Here is a 26,305-nt window from a genome sequence, read left to right on the forward strand (position 1 = left end):
GCTGTGCACATACGCACAGAGACACACAGACACCAATACTCAGACTGCCATAACTAAGGGACTTCCTCTACTAAACAGGGGTGAGTAAGCGACCAGTTGTGCTAAGCCCTGACTATGTCGACAAATAAAGCAGATGCGGTCCCCTTCCTCGTGGAGCTCAACAGACTAGAAAAGGAATAAACCTTGATTCGGTCAAGGGCTCGTATCTTGGTTGCAGGCTCCTCCCCAGCCCGGGCCCTGGTCTGGGCGCGTGCAGGAGGGAGGCAAGCAGTCGATGTGTTTCTCCCTGTCTTTCCCTCCCTCTTACACTCTCTCTAAAAATCCATGGGGAAATATCGCCGGGTGAGGACGAACAACAACAAAAAGTCAAGAGGAAGAAGGAGGAAGCGGCCGTGTGTCTGGAGCAGATCCAGGGAGAAGGAGCAGGACGAGGCTGGAGAGGAACCAAGCCAGGCCGGCAGGCCGTGTGCGGAGCGTGGGAACCACGGAAGGGCCTCAAACAAGTCGGTGGGAGTGGAGGGCTGAGAGGTGGTGACCTTTTTGCATTTCACGCAGATCAGCCTGGACCTTTGTTTAAAGATGGCTCATTTCCAGGTGTGCTCAGCTCCTTTCGCTGCTGAGATGCCACCCGAATGAATGGAAAGACATAAACGGGAGATAAACGTTCAGCGGTGAGAACAACCAGAAGAGATCTTGGGGGCCAAAAGCTGTCACTGAATTTCTGGAAGCCAGAGCGTGGAAGGGAGAGAGGGGCTGAGGCAGCGGCTCAGAGGGACCTGCAGCTCCAGTGCAGTGCGAGCGGCTGACGCTCTAACCACTGAGGAACCCGGCCGGGGCTAAAATAAAGCCTCTCATCCATCTCCCTAACCAGTGCATTATGAAAATTCATGTAAAAACTTGATATGAAAAATGGAAAATGTATATTACAATTTTGGATAAATTCTTTTTGGGAATATGAAAGTGGTTTTATTGGGGTGGGAAAAAATGGGGTAAAGGAAACCTCATCTTGGAAAAGACTATAACAGATCCACCAAAAGTTGGATGAATGAATGAATGAGGGAGGGACTAGGGCAGGGATAACCGAATGTATCAAGAGACAAAGTGGGAGGATGAAGAGCAGGCGTGTGAAATGCACTTGCTGGTTCTACAGTCTTGAGCTTGACGACCTTGTTTTTAAACCATATTTTAAGTCATTAATCTTTATTTTTTTTAATAAAAATGAGCCCTTAATTGAAACAGAAGTTAACGGTTAACTAAGGATGCAGGTGGATGGAAAAATCTTAATATAAAAATGTCCATTCTCCCAACACTAATGTATAAATTTTATATAATCCCAATTATAGTACCATTTTAATTGGATAAAATGATCATAAAGTTTATGTGGGAAAGTAAGTGTCTGAGAATGGCCAAAAAATATTTAAAGGAGTCCATCTCACCTGATAGATATTAAAATGTACTATAAAGCCACTAGAGACCAACAGTATAGTGTGGGAATAGGATTGTTGAATTGACAGAAAACTTTGGAACAGAACAAAGAGCCCAAAAATACATCCCAGTATATATGATAATTCAATACATAATAAATATTCCACCTCAGTAAAAAGAAAAGGTGAATTAATAAATAATGTGAGAGAAAAGCACCTTATCCATCTGTAAGACAGTGCAGTTGGAGCCTCACCTCACACCATATAAAATATTAAATCCCAATGGATTAATAGGACAAATGTAAAAATAAAATATAAAAACCTTAGGAGAGATTGCCAGTGAATATATGCAGAATCCAGGGATTAGAAGGGACATTTCTACCTGTGACAGGAAAACCTAAAGTCTATTTAAAAAAATAGAATCACTTTTTACTACATAAAATTTAATCTCATCCAGTTAATTTTTTATTTGATATTATACGTCTTGGCTGTAGAATTCCCATTTGCTTATTTTTATAGTCTATCTCTTTGCTGAGTTGTTCTATTTAAGCATTCATTACTGGCATATTTTCCTTCATGTCCTTCAAAGTTATGGTTCTGCTTGCTGCTTTAAAATGCTTGCTTCTTAATTCCAAGATCTGGGTCACCTTGAGGTTGGTCTCCACGATTGCCTTTTTTTCTTGAGTATGGGTCACATTGCATATTTCTTCTTATGGCTGGTAATTTTGGATTGACTCCTGGGCGCTATCCATGGTAAGTTGTAGGGACTCTGGATTCTGTGATGTCCTCTGGAAGATGGTTGATTTTCTTTTTTTCACTAGGCAGTGAACTTGGCTGAACTCCAACACCAAACTCGGTCTTCCCTGTGGTGGGCACCGCTGAAATCTCTGTTCAGACGGCACAGGGAGGCTTCTCAGAGTTTTTCCACTGAAGTCATAGTTCAGAAAAGACCTTGAAGTTTGGGCCAAGTTCATAAGCAGAATTTGAAACACCCGCTCCGTGGATGTCTCCTTTCTGGGGTTTCCTCCTTCACTTTCCAACTCCTATGGAAGCCCCAAAACTTGTCCTCTGGTTCCTCAACAGGTACAATGCAGGTTCCTATCCAGGTTTTAGCCGCTCATGTGGCGCTGCCTGGGGCCAGCCCGCCTTTGGGCACAAAGATGCAAAAATGAGAAACTCTTCCAAGTGTGAGTCTCCAGTTTCGGCCTGATTGTGATCCCGTTCAGAGCCGTAACATAGCCTTTTAAATATTTTTTAAAATATATTTTTACTAGAGGCCCAGTGCATGAAATTCCTGCACTGGGCGGGGGGGGGGGGGGGGGCGGTCCCTCAGCCTGGCCTGCACCCTCTTGCAGTCCAGGAGCCCTTGGGGTATGTTCCACTGAAGCCATCAGTCAGACATTCTTAGCGCTGCCCTGAGGCCAGCTTCTGCCTAAGCTGTGCTTACCCCGTGGGAGTGCACGGACTACCAGGTGCAGCTCTTGTGTTGAGTATCTGCCCCCTGGTGGTCAGTGCGTGTCATAGCAACCAGTTGTTCCACCATTCGGTTGATTTGCCTATTAGCCTTTTATTATATAGGAATTGATTTCAGAGAGGAAGGGAGAGGGAGAGAGAGATAGAAACATCAATGATGAGAGAGAATCATTGGTCGGCTGCTTCCTGCGTGCTCCCTACAGGGGATTGAGCCCACAACCTGGGCATGTGCCCTTGACTGGAATTGAACCTGGGACCCTTCAGTCTGCAGGCCAATGCTCTATCTACTGAGCCAAACCGGCTAGGGCCCTTTAAAATATCTTGTCCAGGGTTTAGCATTGTCATCTGTTGGGGAAATCACCTTTTCCAAGGTATTCTGTCATTGGAGGTGGAGCTCTCTGATGACATAAAATTTAAACTTTTTTTAATGGCTAAAGCAGCCGTGGGCAAACTACGGCCCGTGGGCTGGATCCGGCCTGTTTGAAATGAATAAAACTAAAAAAAAAAAAAGACCGTACCCTTTTATGGAATGATGTTTACTTTGAATTTATATTAGTTCACACAAACACTCCATCCGTGCTTTTGTTCCGGCCCTCCGGTCCAGTTTAAGAACCCATTGTGGCCCTCGAGTCAAAAAGTTTGCCCACCCCTGGGCTAGAGGTTTCCATAAACAAAATTAAGAGACAAATGCAAAGTCGGGAAAAATATATTTGCCTTGCATATGACAGATAAAGAGTTAATTCTGAGCTCTTACAGATTGTTCAGAAAAAGACAAAGCATCCAGTAGAAAAAGTCTCCAGGATATGAAAAGGCTCAAAGAACAGTAAACCCAAATGGCCAGTAAACATATGGCTCAACCTCCTCGTACTCAGGGAAATGCAAATTGAAGTAACTCCTTGCCCGTCAGATTGGCAACATGCCAAAAGAATGCTAACACCTACCACTGATGAGGTGAAAGGAAAAGTATATTTTCGTATGTGACTGGTGAAAAGGAGAATTGACATTGCCTTTTTGGAAAGCAATATGGGGGGAAATCTATTGAAAACATTCAAATGTACATTCCCTTCAGCCCAACCATCTCACTAATCAGAAGTTGCCCCGTGGAAGTAAACAGAAGCACTCAAATGCAGAATCTACAAAGGTGTTTAGTGCAGAAATACTTATAGTGTCCAAAGAACTAGAAAGAGTCCATAATTGGATAATATTGAAATCACAGAACATTTGTGCCATGGAATAAGATGTAGCCATGAAAAAAAAATAGATTCACACTTGCAAGAGTTTCCACAATATTATTAATTAAAAAACTAAAGAAATATATGCAATATGATCCATTTTGACAATGACTTGCAAGCTTCATGTATATATGAGTGCATGGGCACATAAGAGGGTATGAGAGGATTCAAATCAAATTTAACATTGGCTGTTGGAACATTAGGGAAGGACCAGGGAGATGGAAAAGGGGATAAGATAAAAAAAAAAAGTGTTTAAGCAGAGTTTTAAAAGTGTCCATAAAAGCACGTATGAATTGATCCATTAATGTACAAACAGGTGTGTGGAGGCAGAATAACAGGAAGTGTTTGAGGAATGATCATCAAAATGGGAGTGGTGAGGTTTGGGGAGTATTAATTCGTTCCTTCTATATGTCTGTTTTTTTTAAAAAAGTCTTTTTTAAAGTATATATAAATCACATAATGGAAAAATTAAAGCTGTTTTTTTAATCATGAAAATGATTTTAAAACTACAGAGGTTGACTTCAGCCCTAGATGGCGTCATCCAGCCCAGGGCTACCTGTATACTCATGCCTCTTGAATTTTCATCTCTACTTCTAACCACGGTCAAGGGCTACAGGTTCATAGACTAAGATATCTGTTTGACAACTCCACCTGTATGGGCATCTCACACTGGACAAAGCCAGGCAGCCTGGATGGCTTCATTGTCACTTTGTCAATGGGCTCTTGCTTCAACTTTTCCCTTCTTAGCAAATGTCACCAGCATTTAATTAGCTGATCAAGCCCCAGTCTGGAACGTCATCCCAATTCTTCTTGCTCTCTTCAGTCCCATGTTCAATCCAAGGGCAACCCCTGTCAGGTCTACGTTCAAAACGCGTCCTGTATCTCACCGTCTGCCATGCCAACGTAGATCCCTTGCTTCCGGTGGTGTCTGCCAGATTCTGCCTCTGCAAAGGAAACTTTTCTTACTTGAAATTGAAAAGTAATCTGTTCAGTGATACTTTGAAATGGTGTGAATGTCTTGTGTCCCCAACCTTTTATCCAACAACTCTGACATCCATTCGTGAGCCTTATTTGAATCAGTTCTTGCAGTGGTGATTGAAAAATGGTAATTTTTCTAATTGTATCATTTCTTCTGTTTTTAGTCTACATTGTTCTGTGAAGCATTTTCCCTCCTGTCCTCTCTTTGAGTACTGGTCTGGCTTCATGGGTTATTTTATAATTCAGTGTGCTGTCGTCCAGTATTGCCATTATTCTTTTGTACGCTCAAATTGTTCAAGGTTTGGCCATCATGTGTCCATTTGACACGTCCTTGCCATTCTTGCAAGACACCCTTGCTTTCTGACACAACAGAACTGGGATAATTGGGAAAATTTGACTAGAAACTTTATATGAGGTATTATTTTAGCGGATGTCAGACTCTTGGGTGTGATCATGGTATTGTGGCCGGGTAGGAGAAGGTCCTTGCCCGCTTAGAAGATACTCGGAAACCTCCTGGGGTGAAATGGTGTGATGTCTGCAACTAACTCCCAAGTACCAGTAGTTGGAAAGGGGATGAAACAAATGTTGTAAATTCTAAACGGTTGGTGAGGCTGGCTAGCGTTTATTAAAATGACACCTTTCTGTCAACTATTTCTTAGGGTTGGACTTTTTCAAAATAAAAGTTGTATAAACGATAGGTCCTGTCTTGGTCACTGGTGATCCACGCGCCCCCCCACCCCCCCGCCCGCTCCCCCCGCTGCCATAGTGACTCTCAGTGCCGTCCTCGCTGGCCTACACTCCTCGCTGGCCCTGGCTTCTTCCATCCCTACCGTCCATTTCCAGGGAGCTGCCAAAGGGAGTGTTTTCGGATTTAAATCGGAACTTGGCATTCCCTTGCTCAAAGCTGTCCCGGGCTCCTGAGACAAAATCTCAATTCCCTCCCGAGGACTCCAAGGCCCCCTGCCCCCTCGCTCTACTCCAGCCCCGGGGTCCAGGGCACCCCTGACACAGGGCGTCCCTGCCTTCTGAACACTCCCACCCGGGTTTGCACACGTGTTTCTTCGTTCCATTCACACTTTGAGCAGCCCTGTCTGCCCCTCTCACTTAAATCACCTCTCCGTTCCACCCAGTCATACCCTACCCTCAACCCACTTAATTTTCCCCGTAGTGCTAGTTTTCTGTCTGTCTTCCCTGCTGGACTCTAACGTGCTCAAAGCAGAGGCTTTGTCTATTCAATACGACATCCTTAGCATTGAGAACAAAGCCTCACACACAGGTGCACGATACATACTCACTGAGTAAAATGGTGCGGATGCTCACTGACACAGACGCACATATATAGATGTGCTTGCACAGAGGAACACACACAAATGCTATGAGGAACACGCAGAGAAACAAGGTCGTATACAAACTCCCGTGACCAGACATACAAGTATAGTTTCTATAATTCTCTCTCTCTCTCTCTCTCTCTCTCTCTCTCTCTCTCTTTCTCTCTCTCTCTCTCACACACACTCATACAGGACATACAAAACAGATACACTCACACAACGATACACACTTATCTTTAGACATATATCCACTAATCCATATACATTCAAGCATCGACTCATTGGTGTACACATTTTCACACACACGCACGCACACACACACACGCACACACACACGTGCGAGCATAGGGGCATACAGTGAACACCTGCCACCCTCTCGCACGTGTGCGGGTGCACACACTCGGCCTTTGCCTGACCTAACTAGGCCTTCACATCCTTGCTAAGCCTGGTTTGGGTGGGCACTGCCGGGCCACTCTGTCCCCCTTGGCCAGGAGCGCCCCAACCCGCCCTGCAGTGCTCCTGTCCCCGGGACAGGCCACCCGGGAGGGGTGGGAGCCGCTGGGTGGCACCCCCTGATTTGTGACTGCCCCAAGGCCACCGTTTGAGCAGCAATGTCACGGAGGGAGGCTGTTAGCTGCCTGGGCGGAGCCGTCAAACATGCCTGGCATGGCACCTGTACTCTGGGCACACTCACCTCTGCGCTCACCCTGCCCCATGGATGGTGCCTGAATGCCAAGGCAGCGGCCTCTCAGAGCCGCACACTCGGGAGACAGGGGCAGAGGGGAGTCCTCAGGACTCCCAGCTGCAGGGGTGACCCTCTGGGGTGGGGGTCAGAGGGTCATGGCCCTCAGCAGCTTGAGACAAACTGGTCTGTGCTCTGCCCTCAAACAGCTAGAGCAGCGGCTGGGTCGGGAGAGGCTTTGGCTGCCAGGAGAGGGTCCGAGAGGGCACCTGGCCCCCAAGATGCACACGGCTGGTGCCTGGAACTACCAGGGTACATTCAGTGCCAGGCACTGGGTAGCAGACCAGCCCCGGAACCAGTAGCTGGTGGCCCCACCCGTGGCTGAGGACATCCAGGCCATGGGCCCCGAGGGAATCTCCGTGGCCAGCCCCTCGTGGCCTCCTGTCCCTACAGGGCCTCTGGGGAACACCCTCTGCTGGACTCGGGAAGGGGAGGGGCGGGTCCGCTCAGGGTCCCACCCGTATGGAGGCTGGAGAGGACGGGGTGTCCCGGGACTCTGTGACACAGCCGTGAACGAGGGCCAGGGCCGCGGAGGGCCGGGTGGGGGCGGACCGGTGCACAGGACTCCCAGCGGGGCAGCTCACGTGCCTGACCTCCCCTGGGGACACACCCACCCCATTTTACAGACAAGACTGGGACTCCGGGAGTGAAGCCCCCTGCCCAAGTCCTCAGGGGGGCTCTAGCCGCAGGCAGAAAGGCCTCCGAGAGCACGAGTAAGCAGCCGAGGTCCTTCAAGGGTAATTTCCATCCTTGTCTTCATGCCCAGCGAGGTCCTGAAGTTCCCAGAAAGGATGAGACCCCGGGGAGTCGGACCAAGGGCCCGGCGCCGCCTCCCCCCAGCCCGTGATTAATGCCTGACAGTCCTTCCCCTCGCAGGGAACTCATCAGACTAATATTTCCTGATGTGAACTCCGCGTCGCCCTAGAATGAGAAATCCCAGCCCCCTCGCGTTCCCGGCCCCAGATAAATGGGCTCCCGTCCCGGGCCTGTGAGCGATGCGGCAGGAGCTGCAGAGGGAGGTCGATAAAGGCCCTTCATCAGCAGAACGCGGCCTCTCCGGGCGGGCACGCCGGCAGGCCCCACTCCGTCGCCCTGCTGATCCCCGGGGCTGGCCCCGACTGCCCCTCGGACATGGGGAGGCGAGGTCAGTGCCCAGCGATGGGCAGGGAGGACCGGGGAGGGGGGAGGGAGGGGCTGGCCTTCTCCAGTCCTGCCACAGAGTCAGGCCCTGGTGGGTGGGAGGGACGGGGAAGGGTCTGCTAACATTTTGCCTTGACTTTGAAGCTCTAATGAGCCCAAGGAGGCTTGAAGCTTGTAGTCCAAGGCTGTGAGCAAACGCCTGCTTAAGGCCAAGTAGGACCTCAAAGGCTGTGTGGAGGATGCTGGAACCAAGGGGATTCTAGGAATAGGAACACCGGTGGTTGTTGCCTTAGTAAGAGAAAAATAGGGATAATAACCAATACCATTAATTGAGTGCTCTTCCCATGTGCCAGGCATGACCCCAACATTGACATTCATTGTTGCGTTCAGTCCTCACAGAGCCCCATGGAGTAAGGTGGCATGACCCCATTTTACAGATGAGAAGAGTGAGGCTTACCGCAGTTAAATGATACTCTAGAGGTGTCAGGATTCAAGACTAGATTTCCTACCTTCACACCTGTGCTTTTAGCCATTCATCATCCAATCTTTCTACTATTTGGGCTTTTTGTTGTTGTTGTTGTTTTTTAATATATTTGATTGGTTTTTTTACAGAGAGGAAGAGAGAGGGATAGAGAGTTAAAACATCGATCAGCTGCCTCCTGCACAGTCCCTACTGGGGATGTGCCCGCAACCAAGGTACATGCCCTGACCAGAATCGAACCCGGGACCTTTCAGTCCACAGGCTGACACTCTATCCACTGAGCCAAACCGGTTAAGGCTCTACTGCTATTTGTAAAACGGCATCTTTGTGCCCATCATTGAGAGAGTTCTGGGGATACAGGAGTCAGGCAGCACCCTGCCCTCATGGAGCTTGCTGTCTCTTGGGAGACTGACATCAAACAAGGTGGCGGTGGTGCCTCATCGGGAGTGCGAGTGGGAACAGGGTGCTCAAGGCATTTCCTGCCAAGAGGAGGGGGAGTATCTCGTCTTGTCTCACACGGGGAGAAGCCAGTCCACTCCCGAGCGGGGGTCTTGAGGACAAGTCCCCTTGAGGTGGCCAAAGGTGGAAAGAATCCGGGGCTGAAGGTCACAGCGTTGGAAGCCGAAGCCAGAGCAAAGGGGGTGTCCCTCCAGGGTAGCCAGGATGCGGGTGCGGGTGGGAAGGAAGTGGCTGGAAGGGGCGTCCTGTACAGGAAGCAGCTGTCATGAGCTGAGCTCTTTGGTACCTGGCCGGGGGCAGGTTGGATTGGCTTGAAGGTGGATGTTGACAAGGACAACTGTCCACACCTGAAAGGATGTCTCCTCCTGAGGGTGTCCTCCAACAATAATAGGAGACACTCCGGGTCAGGTCACAGTGCCCGCGTGATAGGCTTATGGGTCGTCCCAGGCCAGCAGCCAGAAGCTCAGGGAGCAGCTGTGACTTTGGGGGTGGGAGCTGGCCTGGTTGTGCAGGGTGGGTTCAGGGCGGAGTCATGGTCCAGCAGGAGAGATGAGGCTGAGGGTGGTGGCCACACCCAAGCCCATCCAGAGCCAGAGCTCAGGGCAACAAGAGTAATACTGGACGCCACCTGCTGGTGGCGCTGGAGCCACCCACTTGCTCTCCAGATAGTCAGGATTGCGTAGGTGGGGAGCTCCAGGTGGGAGGGGCTGGGAGGCAGGGTCTCCCATGCCCAGGGCTGCCAGGGGCTGGGAAGATGGGGAGGGAAGGGACCTCAGCCCTGGCTGCAGAGGGCTTGTCCTTCTCTGCCCTTTGCTAGCGGTTTGTCCCCAGAACTTCAGCATCCTGCATCCTAAAGTCTGGGCCCATTAGACCCTCTCACCCGCTCCTTCCCTGAGCCCCTCCTACATGGTTCCACCCTGATTCTGACTGTGCCCTGAACCTGACCCCCAATTCATCCTTGACCCTTATCCTGTCCCTGTCCCCCATTCCTGAGCCCACTCCAACCCTGAAATTTCTTCCATCTCTGAGCCTCAGCTCCTCCCTGAACCTCCACCCCCCCTCATCCCACCCCAGTCTCCAGCTTCACCCCTCCCCCACTCAGTTACCCATCTTTGCCCCCGCCCCCCGCCCCCATCTCATACCAATCCCAGATTCTTTCTTTCCCCTCCTCCCTCACCCTGCCTCTGAATTGGGGCCAAAATTCCGTGGGAAGCTTGGGCGGAGAGACGAGAGTATCCGTTGCTCATATTCCTTGTACATTATTTTAAAAGTGAGAGGTTGCTGTTTTCTTTGGAGGCCAAAAGTCAGGTGGGAATTTCAAAATGCCCTCATTAAAATGCCACGTACAAAATCCACCCACAGCTGGAGACGGCAGACTAGGGGTCACCTTGGGGGGGGGTGGGGGAAGGGCATAGGGGCCATCTGGGGGAGTCTGTTCTGTTTCTTGACCTGGGTGTTGGGTACGCTGGTGTATTCCGTTGGCAAAGATCGATCAAGCGAGACGCTTATGATCTGGGCACTTTCCTGTAACCGTGTTATACTTCATAGGAAGTTTTTCCAAAAAATGCCCCATAGTCTGGGCATTTGGGGTCCTCGGGGGCAATGGAGCTGGCTGCAGGGTCCGCGTGTCGCCTGGTTCTCAGTGCTCTCCGGACAACCTTCATCCCAATGGGACGCTGACAACAAGCCCCCTCCCCCCCCCCCCCCCCGCAATACCCCACTGTCCACTGGGACTGCCTTGGTGCCAGCTGCCTTTCCTACCCTAACAGCTGTATTTTTCAGGTCCAATATGACAGGCTCAATCTATTCCCGTTATATATTTCCCAGTAAATGGACAAGGTGAACACAGTGTCAGTTCAAATCACTATCATGACACTTAATTCTGATTTACTGTACCTTTTGCTGCAATCTTGAAAGTGCCTGCGTCTGTGCCGAGCTGGATTGCCCAGGCAGGCCCTGGGGGTCGATGTTAAGATCAGCTTCAATAAAAGAATTTAGGGTAAGGCGGCCCCGGTGGGCAGGGGGCAAGCCGGGGCCCAGAGGACCAGCCAGCAGAGACACCGAGGCTGCTGCCCTCCCGCGCCTGCCTCCCAGAGACTCTTTGTCCCCAGCCCTGTGTCTGCAGCAGCTGGGAAATTTATGGAGGCTCCATAAACGGGTTTTACAGACAGCTGTTAGAGCGTGCCGAGCAAGGCTGGGTTGTCGGGGGACCTAGTCGCAGGCTTACAGCCAAGACACTTAAATATTATGGCCCCACATATATAAAAACTGTGCTGTGCACGTCCTCCACTCCCTCCCTCCTCCTGACCCAGGAGCAGGGGGTATGGCCAGAGAATAGCGGCTGCTTCCAGCTGCTGGGCTTGCCAGAGACAAAATGCCCACAACCCCTTGTTCCAGCCCCTGCAGCCGAGGCCAGGAGCCTCTGGCTGGGCTGGCAGCTCGGATGCAGCAGGGTGACTGGTCCAAACAGCCAGCGGTGCCAGGCATGCGCTGGCCTCCTCCCCCACCCTCCTGGCCCGCTGTGCTCAGGCTCAGCTTACCACCTCCTTGCAGCCTCAGGGCCTGGCTCCAGCTGTTTTCTCTGCCTTGAAAGCTCTCCCTTTCCCCCTCCACCCACCTTTTCTTGCCCTGGCCAGTTCCTGCCTCCCCTTCCAGAGCTCAGCTGGAATATTGCTTTCCCGGAGGCGTTGTCCCCATCCTCTCAAGTCAGGTCCCTTGTTGTAAATGCTCATATCCCCCCGGACTTCTTCATAACATTTATAACAATTGTAATTAAATAATTAGTGGTGTCATTATCTGTTTAATGTCTATCTTCCCCACTGGACAATAAACTCCGGGAAAGCAGAGATTCTATTTGAATGTATCCCTAGTGCTGTGCACAGGGCCTGGCACTCAGTAAATATTCAATGAATGAATGAATGAATGAATGGACGAATGAACAAATGAATGAACCAATGGAGATGCAGAGATGAATTCCACACAACCCTCAGACATAGCACAAGGCAAAATGCGCTCAGATCCTCTGAGCAGGAGAAAGGCTCAGTAAAGAAGCCACTTCGACAGGAGGGAATCAGTGGGGGCTTCCAGGAAGAGGTGCCATCAGACCTCCTGCTATATATATATAGTAAAATGCTTTCATTCAGAAGTACCAGCCGTGAAGCTTAAAATGTGAGTCAGAGGACTAATCCCTTAGTCTCACTGAATTTCAGCTTCCCCATCTTTAAAATCGGGCTAATGCCAGTGCCTATGTCACATGGTTGTTGTGAAGGTTAAATGTAATTAGCACAGCTCACATAATAAGAGTTCCTTAAGCTGTGTTACTACTGTAGCTAGAACTTGGTTATTCCCGGGGAAGGACACAGCATGTGTGCCGGTATTTATGAGGGACAAAAATCATTTCTCCCGGTGCTCTGTGGCCTCCAAGTCATGTTTTGTACCTCGTAACCTTAGCCTCCGCCACTTGACCTGGGAAAGTGTCTGACCCAATAAAAGCTAATCATACATTGGCTTGTAACCTACGGCCTGTGGCTGGGCCAATTAGATTACCTTTCATGGGTGTCTGATTGGAGACCTGGGAAGAATTGGCAGGAGAGCTGAAACTGGGAGTTCCATGTTGGAGATATCATTGCACAACAACGGGGACATTAATTAAGAACAAGGAATCTCTAGGCAGAAACTCTTAAGAGCGAGTTCATGGTTTGCCACACTCTTTCTTGCTGAAAAGATGACCACGACCAGCAATGTCCCAGAGGCGGCTCCAGAAGCTTCAGTCCTGGAAGAAAGGAAAAACATTGCCAAGCCATGGCCACCATGCCCTCGACATGGTAGCATGAGTGACAAATAGACTTTGGCAATTATAAGACCCTGGAATTTTGGAGTTGTTTGTTACTGCAGCATAGCCTGGCTTATCCTGACTAATAAGATGCTATGCAAATAGGTTAGCACAGAGTCTGGCTCAAAATAAATGCCATCATTTTTTCCCCTGTCTCTCTTTTAATTATTATTGATTTCAGAGAGGAAGGGTATGGGAGAGAGATAGAAACATCAATGATGAGAGAGAATCCTTAATCGGCTGCCTTCTGCACTCCCCCTACTGAGGAACGAGCCCACAACCCTGGCATGTGCCCTTGACCAGAATTGAACCCAGGACCCTTCAGTCCAGGGGCCGACGCTCTATCCTCGGAGCCAAACCGGCTAGGGCTTTTCCTGTTTCTTAAAAGCCAAAGGGTCATACCCAAAGGCAGAAAGTGTGACTTCGGTTTGGTAAAGAATTCAATGTAACTGGAGTGAAGGTTACATGAAGGGGAAGAGTTGACAATAAAGTTGAAAAAGGGAGGCCAGATCATAAAGAACTTGGACTAGAAGCCATATGTCTGGCTTACTCAGCATAGAGGGCATAACATCGTCACCTTTTAACATCCAGTGACTCTCAGACCTCCATCTCCCATCCAAGAGTGCCTTTCTTCTCTTTTCACAGCACCTGCTCCCTAAGTCTCCCCTCCTCACCCCGTGGTAAGCCGGAGATCCTCAGCAGGAGTCTGTTGAAGCCACAGCTGTCTCAGGGCGAGGAACAGAAAGTCCAATCTGTCCACCAGAGGGAGGGCCTATGTTCCGGCTGCTGCTTTCCCTGCCTCTCCGTATCACAGCCGAAACCGGCCAAAAGCAAGCAGTGCACAAGAAGCAGTTGATAGATCTCACTCTACTAAAATGTAAAACTCCTAAATGACAACAGATACCATAAACAAGCTAAACACAAGCAATAGCCTGGGAGAAAATATTTGCAATTTATATAGCAGAGAAGGGATTAGCATCCAAAATATATAAAGAATTCTAACAAATCAATAAGAAGAAGACAAATGGCCCAATAGAACACTCAGCAAATACTAAAATCAGTCGATTTATGGAAAAGGAAATTCAAATGGCCAATAAACTTGAAGAATGTTCGGTTTCACTAGTAATCAAGGAAATAAAACATTAAATTACCATGAACTATATGTCACTCATCAGATTGGCGCGCACACGGAAATTAAAGTTTGATGTTAAATGTTAGTGAGGGACCCTTGGATTCTGCTGGTGACGACGCAAATTGGCACAACCACTTTGAAGGACAACAAATCCACTTGCTAGCATCTCCCCCAGAGAAGACGTGTGTGCGTACGCACGAGGAGGCTTGTTTGTGCAAGCACATCTACTGCAATATTGTCCAGAGGAGTAAAAGGATGGAGCAAACCTGAATGCCCATCAGCTGAGGGTTAGCTACATAAACCATAGCATGGCCGTACTATGGAGCACCATGCAACTTAAAATTTAAAAGAATAAGGTAAATCCCTGCCATAACATGAAGAAGTATCGTTGCGTGAATAAAACAAGTGGCAGAAAGAACATAAAAACAGGACAACTTTTCATGAATAGACACAGAGAAACAGAAACACGCACTACACTTTTTAAAAATTTATAGGCACAAATGTAGCAAACTATTAGAAAGGATGATTCGAAGGGGAATCAGAGTAGCAACCTGTGAGGCTTGGAAAGGACCTGGTAGCCGGGAGGGAGTGGGAGAAGTGGTAGGTAAGTGGGAAAGTGGGAAGGAGTCAAAGAGGACTTAGCTTTATTGTTGTTATTTCTGTGTTGTTGTTTTTTCCAAAGGAGAGAAAGGAGAAGGTATTTAGGGACTGCTCGTGCCATAAAAAGTGAATTATTTATGAAGAGAAAAACAGGCTGTCTGGCTTATGACTCCCCTCCCCACTCTCAGACCAGGGGGGACCAGCAGCCCACACACATCCCACCGCCGATGGGCAATCATTCTTCAGGTGCAAGGCGGGCAGAGCCTGTGCTTTAGGATAAGCTAACAGCTCTACCTGTGAACGTGCCCTCGTGATGCCAGCATCCTGGCGTTAGGTCAGCGGGAAGGATGGACTTCTAGCCACTGCGCGCTCTCTGCCACGGGGCCCAGAGCTGGACCACCTGGCAGGGCGGGGAGGCCGAGGAAGAGGCCAGGGAGGGCCGTAGTCTTTCTGAGGAAGCAGCCAGGTCCCGGGAGGAGTTGCTGTGAGCAGAGGCTGTTGTGGGTGCGGGGACATGGCCTGGGCCTGCAGGGCCGATTCACGGGCAGGCGACTCTGTGGTCACACTCACACTCAGGAGAGCCATGAGCTTGGCTTAGGGCTTTGCCGTTGCCATTTTGAAACTCTGAATACGTTGTTTAGGTTGAGGTATAATCGGCATACAACGTTATGTTAGTATCAGGTGTGCAGCACGAGTCGATATTTGTGTCAATAATTCTATCTTTGAACTTGCGTTTTGTAGGTTAAGTCCAGCGGGTTGATGAAGCGTGCACGTGAGCAGAGGAGATGTGCGCAGTGTGCCAGCCCCTGCTCCTTGCCTCCCCTGTGGTGTATTGTGTTTGCCATGCCCCAGGAGCACGGAATTCCAGGGGATCCCCAATGCCTGGGAATCCAGTCAGACTCAAAGCAATTAGAAGGTAAGTGTGTCATTTTACCAGCTCAGTGGAGGTGCCCACAGCCCCAAGAGGCCACACTTTTCCTTCAAATAAGAATTTTCTTGGGCCCTAGCAGATTTCACTCAGTGGATAGAGTATTGGCCTGTGGACTGAAGGGTCCCAGGTTCAATTTCGGTCAAGGGCACATGCTGGGTTTTAGGCTCAATCCCCAGGAGGGGGCATGTAGGAGGAGCCAGTCAATGATTCTCTTTCATCATCGATGTTTCTATCTCTCTCCCTCTCCCTTCCTCTCTAAAATCGATAATATATATATATATATATATATATATATTTAAAAAATGGTTTTAAAAAAAGAATTTGCTTGGATAGAAGGCAAAAGTGTCCTCAGAAACATGAGCTACCAGCAACCCTATCATGTTCTTTCTTATTCATGCTACTTCCTGGGGTTAGCCAAGCACCCAAGCTGAAAGCCATGGCGCAGGAGGGAAGGAAAAGCCAGAGCAGCCAGAGTCCTTGCCCTCCAGCCCTTCCTTGCTCATCAGTCAGCTATGGGTGGACAGAGGAGGAGAAAGTGCGTATGTCAGGGAGTGAAATAGAATCAGCTGAGCTCGTTTTATGCAGCATTCCTACTGTTCTGGTAGGAATGAAATACGTGTCTAGCGGGTACAAAGTATGCGTGCTTTTTGGTGATTCCACCTACGAGCTAAATGCTCTTGTATTTGCATTTAAAAACTGGCATTGCAAAATATAAAGTAAAATTTATATTTACATTACTTCTTTACTTAGAGTGGCATTAAATAGCAAATAAGAATATTATGATAAGTAGAGAGGGAAGCCACTGAATAAAAGAAAAAACTTTCTATTTTAATATTTTTTATTGCATTTTCCCCCGAGTTTTGAACAAGAGGGCGTATGTTTTCATTTTGCACTGGGCCCCACAAATGCTGTTGCCAGCCCCTGCGTGCAGGGTTTTGCCTCGCACCTCAAGACCCAAGGAAATTCTGTGCCCGTGGAGAAGCATTTTGGCTCACTTTCTCCTGGACCAAGCGTTTGACCTCTTCTGCAGGTCGGCCCTGTCTCTGACCTGCTGGCAGATAGCTCCGTGGTTCAGAGCTAGGCTTGGGCCAGGCCGCCCTGATTCCAGCCTCAGCTCTGCTTTGGTTGGCGGTGTGATCTCAGGCAGGTCACTTGACCTCTCTCTACCCGGTTTCACCAGCTCTTGAACAGGGATTTTGCTAACAGTACTGACCTTGAAGGAGAAGGTTGAGAAGGGTAGATGGATTAGTGCCCGCCAAGTGTTTGGAGCAGCCCTGGGAACCTACAGCTGTGTGAGCCCTTCTCATTATAGCACTTTCCACGATGTCACTGTCCAGTCAGGAAGTCCCTGGGTGCCTTCTCCTCTTGCTGGGAGACTGGACAGGACTCAGTCTCTGGGAGGAGGAAGGTGCTGTGGGGAACGGGGTTCGCCAGCAGGCCCCGGGCTTCTGGCCTGTGCATGCGGGGGCTCAGTGCAAGGCTGGGAAGGAGGCGGTGGGTGGTGTCCCCAGGTCTGTCTGAGCCGGCAGGGCTGCCAGGCCAAGTACCACAGGTGGGGGCTTAAAAACAGAACTGTATTGTCCTCCCCGTTCTGGAGGCTGGAAGTCTGAGCTCAAGGTGTCAGCAGAGTTGACTTCTGCCAAGGCCTCTTCCCTCAGCATGGAGATGACCGTCTCCTGCCTGTGTCCTCACAGGGTCATCCCTGTGTGTGTCTGGGTCCTAAAAGGACACCCATCGTATTGGATTAGGGCCCAACCATGTGACCTTAATTTCCCCTTCAAAGGAAATTTGTCTCCAAATACAGTCACAGTCTGAGGTGTTGGGGGTTAGGCCTTCACCATGTGGGTTTCAGAAGGACACAGTCCAGCCCAGTATCTGTGAGCACATGCTGTTCTGTGGGTCCCTGTGAGCACATGATTGCACATCTGGGTTTCTGTGTCCGTGTCTCTGTTCTTCAGTGTCTGGCCTTTGGGGACTTTGTCCTTGTGAGGGACGCCTGGTCCTGGGAATCAGCGGGCCTGTGTTCATGAGACCCCCGCGGTGTTCTGTCGGCCTGATAGTGCCATGCGTCTAAGTGGGTCGGTAATCCAGGACGTCACAGTCTGGGAAGGGGGCAGGAGGCTGTAGGAACGGGATCTGCTCACCTCTGGGTCTCCGTGCACGTGGGTCCTCTGCTGGGTGTGTGTGTGTAGATCTGAAATCTGACCAGACCTGTGGCTGGAAGGCAGGATCTGAAAGGAGAGGGGACGGATCATGTTAACTTGAGACTTGAAAGAAGACAGTGTGTTTACAACAGCAGAAGGACAGCGAGTTAAACAGATGTTGGTGATGACGGCGAGAGGACGGCAGCTGAGGCGGGACTGGCTCCGGTGTGAATTCTGTGGCATGTTGGTGTCTTCAAAACTGTCACAAAACCAGATACAGGAGCAAAACAATGGGACTGAGCGGAATCTGCGGAGGGGGCAGGGAGAGGGGGAAGCCGCAGGGCTGGGAGGTGGCGGCATCCTGAAGGCCGCTGTGTCTCAGCCCCGTCGGAGCGCACAGAGCGCACAGCCCAGCCTCCAACTTCGTCTCACTCTCCACCCACTTCCCAGCTGAAACGAGCCCACACCCTGAGCCCTGGAACAGTGGGGTGGGGGTGGGGGTGCCTCTCACACACACAGCTCCGGCTCAGGCTGGCTCGGTGCTTCACGTGCATTTTCTTTATTCCTCCCTACAAGCCTGCAAGAAGGGAATCATTATCTCCACTGAGGTGAGACCATGGAGACTCAGAGAGACACAGGGCCTCGGTGAAGGCTGTCGCAGCTGGGATTGGAACGGAGGCCTGCTGACTTGCTCTTGGGATTCTTGGGATGGTGTTTGGTTAAAAAATAATGAATGAATGAATGAATGAATGAATGAACGAATGAACGAATGAATGAATGATACAATATTCCTGTGCTTTGAGGTAGAGTCTCTGCTCAGGCCCTAGTTGATACCCTGAAAAGTAGTAGGTGATCCTTACTTCCTCCTCCACACCTATCAGTTCTGCAAGATAGCGGTTGGTCACTTGGACTTATTTTTTTTGGAAAGTCAGTGGCAGTTGACAGACGGTGGACACTGGTGGCGTCTCATCCAGGGAGCAGACTTTTGCTTGGAAAACAAACAGGGATGGGATGGCCAGGACAGAGATTTCTTTGTCCCCCGCCGGTCCTCCGACATGCAGACCCGAGGTGCCCGCATTGGACTGGCTCAGCTGCGGACCTGGGTTCGAATATCGGCTCTGCCCCACACTGGCCGATTTTCCTTACACTCCTTGCCTTACGTGTCATTCCTCCTTTGATTTCATTGAACAGGTTGAAACGCACGGCTCTTTCTGGTTGTTCTTTTCTCTCGGGTCTTGGGGTACAAATGGCCCCTTGGATGTACCCACAGGGCCTTTGTCTTGGTGGCTTGTTTCCCTGAGTGCTTTGTCACTGTTGTCCCCAAACTCACACTAAGGAGCGCTTGTTCCCCTGGGAGTCCCTCGTGCCCAGGTCGGATCCACAGAGCAGTGGGAAGCTCGCCTCCACTGGGCATCCCAAGGCTCTCTGTGGTCCCAGGCGAGGTTGCTTATTAATTCTCCAGGGTCGATCTCCGTGGCTCCAGGCTTTACAAAGCTGGAGCAGGTGCAGCCCTGGATTCCTGTTTTCTTTTCTACTCTTGGCCCAGGCGAATGCCAAGTCTTTTGGCCTCTTTTGCAGACCAGTGGGCAGAATCCACCCCCCCCCCCCATAAATTTTGATGGGTAGATTTCTGCCTTTATTGCTAAGAATGGTACTTTCTAATTACCATGACGATGTCTTCTTGAACCTGCCAGAATCCAGAAATGTCCTTGTACGGGCTCCTTTTTCCCTTTCTGATTCCCCCGTTTGTGTTGTCCTAAGGAGTGCTGTGTAGCCTTATTTGCAGCCTGACTCTTCCGCACAGATTTTTTTTGAGGGTGAAAGTCCCTTGTAACCATGGCTTTGGCTCACAATCTACACGTTTTGATAAGGAGTGTGTTCCAACTCGAGCATCCTAATGACCCTTCATTGATTTACAAGTGCTTTGCTTACCTTCCGAGGTTTCCTTTTTCTTCTTTATCTTTTGTCAGAGCTAACAGACTTTTAGAGTGGATAGTAATGAGAAAGGACAACCCCGGGTGTCTAGAGATGGTTTGTTTAAGGTGCATGCTTAAACAAACGACAGTGCTGACGGTCAGCACAGCGGGAATCACGTGGCCAGGTCGGTCCCCTGCCCCAGGCCTGACTTAGTCGTGTCACTTGGATGTTCCAGCTCCGCTGAAGGTCATGGGGCCTCTGGCTGCTCATGGGGGATCGGTGGCAGGAGAAGCCTGGGCTGAGTTGTCCTGGTGCTGCTGTCTCTTAGCAAGCACTTCCCTGGGGCCCTGGCTTTGTGCACAAAGCTCAGTTCCAGCCCATTGCGTTCACAGGACCAGCTGCTCCCCAGCCCAGGCAGCTCCTCAACCTCGGGTCCTGCTCATCTCACCAACATCAAGTTGCCTCTTTATCTGGTACCTGGGGCATCTTCTTTCTTGGCTTTAAATTCGGCTATGCATTTACATTCTGAGGTTATATTTTATCTAGTATTTTAATGTGTTTAGAATAGGATATGGGATTTCCCATATTGGCATAATGTACCACATTAACTAGAAGTTTCTCTCTCTCTCTCTCTCTCTCTCTCTCTCTCTCTCTCTATATATATATATATATATATATATATATATATATATATATATATATATATTTGATTTTAGAAGGAAGGGAGAGAGAGAGAGAAACATTAATCAGCTGCCTCCTGCACAACCCCTCCTGGGGATTGAGCCTGCAATCTGGGCATGTGCTCTGACTGGAAATCTGACTGTGACCTCCTGGTTCATAGGTGGATGCTCAACCACTGAGCCACACCAGGTGGGCTAACTAGAAGTTTCTGGCATGATTAGCTATTATTTGAGCAAGATACTTAAACTTCTCTGAATCGGTTTCTTCATCTATAAAATAAGTAGGCCCTATGATAGGAACATCTACAGAATAGGTTGTTATAAGGATTATGTGAGACAGGTACACAAAGAATTGGGCATATATGGTGCCTGGGACAGAGTAGGTGTCCAATAAATGGTAGGTGTTATCATTTCTGATCCTATTTTGCATATAAAGTTTTGGGGCTCAGAGAGATTAAGTAACTTGCCTAAAGTCACACAGCTGATTGGTGGACTAAGACCCCTATGTTTTAGTCTTCCCAGTCCAGAGGCCAGACATGTGAGTGAGTAGGTCTTTAGAATAACCCAGGCCCTAGGCACCATCTGAATGTACGCTCATGAGACACCCCGAGTGAGAATTGTCTAGCAGAACTGAGTCAACCCCCAGCTTCATGAACAAAGTAAACAATTGCTCTCATTATAAGTCACTGTGGGAAGCAGTGGAGAGCAGGAACACTGTCCCATTGCTTACTAAGCACAGCTCACCCTTTGGGCAGACAGCAGAGACAGCGCTGTGTCATTTGTTCATTCATCCACTTACACAACAACCGTAGATCTTTTGAGCCTCAACTGTGCCCCCAGGCTCTTCACCAGGCACTGGGGACTCAGTGGTAAACAAGACAGGCAAGATGGGAAACAAACAAACAATTAAATTAAAAAAAGGAAATACCTGGTAGTGATAAACACCGGGATGAAAATAAAACATGATGAGACGGAGTGACAAATGGAGGCTTTTCAACCGGGGTGATGAAGGAAGGTTTCTCTGAGGCAGCTGAGATGAATGTCAAGATGGAGTAAGATCTGGCAGCAGAATTTGCAGGTAGAAAGAATCACCAGTGGAAATGCCCACGGTGTGAATGATCTCGGTGCGTTTGGGCCGCCTTCAGTGGCTGCTGTGCCTAGAACATAGTGAATGTGGGGACAAGGGACAGGAGAGGAATGCCGAGAGGTAGGCAGGGGCACAACCGGTAGGGCTTTGTAGGCCAAGGAAAGTATTTTGGATCTTTTTCTGAACGCATTGGGAAGGCACTGGTGGGTGTTTTAGCAAGGGTGTTTGTCAGTCAGAATAGGATAGGCTACACTGCAGTAACAAATAAGCACTCAAATCTCAGTGGCTTTCCACAAGAGAAGTTTATTTCACTCTTATGTCACAGCTTACTGTGTGTCTGGAGGATTTCCTCTAAAACAACTAAGGAACTCAGCCTGCCTCCATCGTGTAGCTCCATCATCTTGTAGCTTCAAGTTCACCCTGATGTTATCTCCCTGGGGACAGGTAGAAGGAAAGGAGAGAATGGGGAAGGCACACCAGATACTTATCCACCTGGAAGTAATACCCATCACTGTGCTCATATCCCATTGGTCAGAACTAGTCACATGGTCAACTAACCACAGAGGCAGCTGGGAAATGTAAATGGGCACACAGATACCTTGGTGAGCCCCAGCCGTCTCTACCATAGACAGTAAAAGAATCTGATTTATATTTCGAATTGGCACTCTGGTTACTGTGTGAAAAATGTGACTCATGGCAGCAGTGGGAATCCCAGCTGTGACTCGGCTCTGAAATTGTAACCCAACTCCTTCCCTTTGGATTTTGTCACTTGTGGCTTTATGTGTTTGTTTATTTATTTATTTAATGTGTTTTTATTGATTTCAGAAACAGGAAGGGAAAGAGAGAGAGGAATGGAAACATCAATGATGAGAGAGAATCACTAATTGGCTGCCTCCTGCATGCTCCCTATTAGGGATGGTGTCCACAACCTGGGCACGTGCTCTGACCAGGAATTGAATCGTGACCTCCTGGTTCATGGGTTGATGCTCAACCACTGAGCCACATTGGCCAGGCTCACTTGTGGCTTCAAATGTTATGCAAATTTTACCTCTTAGACCAAAAAACACAGAAAGTTGTATCCTGGAGGGACGCTCGGGCCAAAACTGGGGTCCAGAGTTCAGAACCAAAGTTTAATCAGGGAGGCCCTGATTCCCAGATTTTGGGATCTTGGATTGGTAAATTACAAAGTAATTTAGAAGCTAACAAAGAGCAATTTTTGTCTCAGAAGTCTATACTGTCATCGTCCTTTCACAAAATAAAGGAAATCTTAATATTTATAAGCCAGAAGGAAATAATAGCACAATAAAGAACATTTCTTGCCCTAACTGGTTTGGCTCAGTGGATAGAGCGTCAGCCTGCGGACTGAAAGGTCCCAGGTTCGATTCCGGTCAAGGGCATGTACCTTGGTTGCGGGCACATCCCCTGTAGGAGGTGTGCAGGAGGCAGCTGATCGATGTTTCTCTCTCATCAATGTTTCTAACTCTCTATCCCTCTCTCTTCCTCTCTGTAAAAAATCAATAAAATATATGTTTAAAAAAAAGGAACATTTCTTTCATAGAAAAGACAGTTGGCAGCTTTTCACCCACACAGACACATACACACACATGCACCAAGCACATGCATGACACATTAGTGGGTATACATGGATACTATACATTAATTGGCTTCCTGGAATTGCCCATAGAAGCTTTTATCATCATTAAGTAAGTACGCCTGTGCCATGACCCACTGTGGACCTGTTCAGAGTTGCATGGGTAAGAAGCTGCTTGAGGCAAACGACCACTTTTCATTCAAAGAACGCCTTCGAAAGTTTCAAGTTGGGAGTCACATTTAAAGTCACTGCTCATCTTCTTTTACTGTGACATGTTAATGCTCACATCATGTGGCCATGCCTGTAGCTCTCAATCGGCAGTCTCACAGGCCTCTTATTGTAATAACTGCTTACCTGTTTGGGGTGTCTTTCCCCTCCGGCCCCTAAAAATAAATGCTGGGCTCGCCATGTGGCTTACATTTTGAGCCAGAGCATTCCAGACACTCCCCACACATTCACTATGTCCCGCCATCTTCCTGTGAATGGGCAGCGTGCAGACGGAAATGCAATTCTGCTTCTACAATGCTACCTTGTCCTTGATTTTCTCATCTTCCTATCTGGAATTCCTGTCTCACTGACAAGGCCTGGCCCGTGGACTGGTACTTGGAGGCTACACGACTGGGTGGACAGCAGCAGCCAAGGTCCAGAGCCAAACACATAGGCTTAGGAACAAGGCTGCCGAGAGTCAAGGGCGCCCAAATGGGCAAAGGCTGGGAGTCTGGGGGAATGCTGGAGGAGCAGGCAATGCATTGGGAATTAGGGACAGGCCCTGGAGGGACCTGGAGAGAGAGCTGGGGGCAGGTACAGAACCCTGGTCAGGACCTGAGCAGCTGGCCAAATTCCACCCACTTCTCCAGCCTCACTTCACCCGGCCCCTCCAGTCAGGCTCACCTCCTTGTCATCTCCATGCAAGATCCCCTCCTATTTTTGGGCCCTTTGTGCTTGTCGTTTCCACCCTCCTTCCTGTGCCCAACCCCACCGTTTCCTGCCTGGCCCACTTGTATGCACCTCCCAATGGAGCATGCTCTGCCTTCTCCCACAGATCAAAATGAACTGGGCCCTCGGTAGAGGCACCTCCTTGACCATCCTGAGCCTTGAGGCTGACGTATTGGATGTGATGCATAAGAGAAAAAGGGGAGGCAAAGATGGCACCCAGGTGTTTGGCTGAGCAACTGGAAAGAATGTGTTTCTAGTAGATGAGACGGAGAAGACTGGGGGAGGAGCGGGTGTGGAAGCGATGCTCAGGAGCTGAATTCCAGATGTGTTTATACTGGAGATGCCCACTAGCAACCCAAGGGCATGTCAGGTAGACGATTGGATACACACGTTTGGAGTTCAGGGAAAATCCAGGCCAGGGACATAAATTTGGGAGTCACCAGTACAACTGCCATTGAGAACGGACACTGTTCATTCAAGAGAAAAGGAAACAGCTTTTCTTCAATGCCTTCATTTAAAAAAAAATATTTTTAATTGCAGTTGACATATAATATTGTATTTGTTTCAGGTGTACAACCCACTCATAGATATTCTAGAACATACTAAGTGATCATCCCTATAAATCTAGTGCCCACCTGATACCGTTCATAGTTATTACAATATTATTGCCTATACTCCCTGTGCTGTATTTTACATCCCTCTGACTATTCTATTACTATCAATTTGTATTTCTTAATCCCTTCACATTTTTCACCCAGCCCCCCAAGGCCCTCTCAACAGGAAACTGTCAGACTGATCTCTGAATCGATGAGTCTGTTTCCGTTCTGCTTGTTTATTTTTTTTTTAGATTCCACATAGACGTGAAATCATATGGCATTTGTCTTCCTCTGCCTCATTGCACTCAGCACAATACCTTCTAGGTCCAGCCATGGTGTTGCAGATGGCAAGATTTCATTCTTTTTTATGGCCGAGTCATATTCCATTGACTATATGCACCATTTCTTCTTTATCCACTCATCCTTTGATGGACACTTAGGTTGCTTCCATATCTTGGCTATTGTAAGCAATACTGCGGTGAACATATGGACATGTGTCTTCAATGCCTTCTTTGTGCCATCTCTCGGGTCAAGCTCCTCCTGATTAAGGAGGCTCTGGAAAGAATTACATTGTGGGTCTGTCATTATGTGGTGCCTCCTTGTGTAAGTTTAGGGTATGCAACATGATGATTTGATATTACACTATTGTGAAATGATCACCACAATAAGGTTAGTTAACACATCCATCACCTTACAGTTACATTTTTTAAAATTCTTTTGCGGTAATCCTGCACGTGGTTATGGTTTCTTAGTTTCAACAGCACCGTTTGTGGTTATTCTGTGCTTATTTTTCACATCCTTCCAGTCAACCTCTTGTGAAAAGGAGCCAGCCACATGTATACACCTGCCCCACAACACGTTCATCCCACCTGCTTGCCTCCTGCTCCCGCAAGCATCCGTGTTCAATCGGAGAGCGCAGATCAGATCAGAAACTCCTCAGACCACAGACAGGTTCTGTGTAGCTGGCAGGGCTGACAGCTGATGAAATTTTACTCTCGCTCTCCCAAGGCAGAGTCAGTCCGTTCTGGGTCCCACAGATCAATACCAGACACAACCCTCGGAGTAAGGATGGAGGGGGCCCTGAAGAAGGACAAAAGTGAGTGGTGGAGAGCTCGGGTTCAGGAAGCTGCCCGAGCTGGTCCTTGACCTGCGTGGGCGAGACCTAGTAAGCAGAGAGGACCTGCTCGCCAAACTGTGGCCACACCTACCTACTTCTCTTTCGGGACAAGGAGCTTGTGGCATTGAATACCTCCTGGGATCTCATCACGTCCGAAATACGTTTACATTTTTTTCCTGATTGTAAAAGTTATATATGTTCATTATTTTAAAATTTTTAAATCTTAACCTTCCTCCCTGATAAGGAAACAGTGATTTTTTTTTTTGAATCTTCTTTTTTTCAGCTTTATTAATATATATTTGACATACAGCATTGTGTAAGTTTAGGGTATGCAACATGATGATTTGATATTACACTGTTGTGAAATGGTTACCACAATAAGGTTAGTTAACACATCCATCACCTTCCAGTTACATTTTTTAAAATTCTTTTGCGGTAAGAACTTTTAAGATCTACTCTCTTAGCAACTTTCAAATATACAATAT

The 26,305-nt window shown here is 48.6% G+C and overlaps 1 long non-coding RNA gene across 1 annotated transcript in view; it reads right to left on the reverse strand.

The window, feature by feature from the left end:
- Window positions 1–4,023: 4,023 nt before the first annotated feature.
- LOC308528315 overlaps window positions 4,024–26,305 on the reverse strand; it is a 28,638-nt gene continuing 6,356 nt past the window's right edge. Inside the window, exons 2-4 of the long non-coding RNA XR_013996688.1 lie at window positions 17,897–17,983; window positions 12,804–13,029; window positions 4,024–5,073 (exon numbers count right to left, since the gene is read on the reverse strand). This is a non-coding gene — a long non-coding RNA (uncharacterized lncRNA). The remainder of the gene's footprint in view (window positions 5,074–12,803; window positions 13,030–17,896; window positions 17,984–26,305) is intronic.

The sequence above is a fragment of the Myotis nattereri genome (genome assembly GCF_964212035.1).
Source record: "Myotis nattereri genome assembly, chromosome: 12".
In the NCBI taxonomy this organism is placed as follows: domain Eukaryota; kingdom Metazoa; phylum Chordata; class Mammalia; order Chiroptera; family Vespertilionidae; genus Myotis; species Myotis nattereri.